The 716-nt window shown below is 33.8% G+C and overlaps 1 long non-coding RNA gene across 1 annotated transcript in view; it reads right to left on the bottom strand.

Annotated features, from left to right (window-relative positions):
• Nucleotides 1-228: 228 nt before the first annotated feature.
• LOC111440719 overlaps nt 229-716 on the bottom strand; it is a 1,094-nt gene continuing 606 nt past the window's right edge. Inside the window, exon 2 of the long non-coding RNA XR_002710013.1 lies at nt 229-291. This is a non-coding gene — a long non-coding RNA (uncharacterized LOC111440719). The remainder of the gene's footprint in view (nt 292-716) is intronic.

Raw genomic sequence — 716 nt, 5'->3', positions numbered from 1 at the left:
GATTTGAAGTTTCTTGCCTTCGATTCGATTTCCAACGGCGGATTTGAGGCAGCCGATTTCTCCGTTCTTCTTTTCTTTCAAAATCCTAACTTCTTCTTATCCCTTATTCTTTTCCTCCCCTTTCTTTTCTTTCGCTTTCTTGTGATGACTCAACTATCCAGACTCCTCAGGTAGGAGTAGGGGCGAAATGACCTTATTCCTATGTTGATCTTTTCCGTTTTTTTTTTAAATCTTACAACTATCTCGAGCATAGTTTCCTTCTTCATCGACTCGAGCCTCGGTCTCTTTAGCCTACAATAAAAAATCACGACCTAATTATCATGCATATATTTGGATCCTAAGTAGGAAAACAAAGGACGTTAATACCTCCTAAGTTCAAGTGTTACAAAAAGTAACATAGTTTTTTAATATAAAAATGAAATGTCACCTATCAACTACTAAATGAAATCAATGCATACTACTATCTATCTTGACTTCCATGGCCATTCTAACATTCACCATCATCCGTGCAGGGGCACTTTCTCTATAATGACCCTAGATTTATATTAACCTAAAGTGGCTAATGTCATCCTAACATACTCTCTTATGCGAAAATAAACATTTAAAACTTCATCATAAAACACTGTCATGAACGTTTCTTAAAAAAAAAATATTTAAAGCAACATAACAAAACTAAGTAAAACCAATAAAATATTAAAATTAAAAACATCCTATAC

The sequence above is a fragment of the Cucurbita moschata genome, unplaced genomic scaffold (genome assembly GCF_002738365.1).
Source record: "Cucurbita moschata cultivar Rifu unplaced genomic scaffold, Cmos_1.0 Cmo_Scf01473, whole genome shotgun sequence".
Classification (NCBI taxonomy): Eukaryota; Viridiplantae; Streptophyta; class Magnoliopsida; order Cucurbitales; family Cucurbitaceae; genus Cucurbita; species Cucurbita moschata.
The sequence above is the reverse complement of the archived record's forward strand: the minus strand, read 5'-3'. Positions and strand labels throughout refer to the sequence as shown.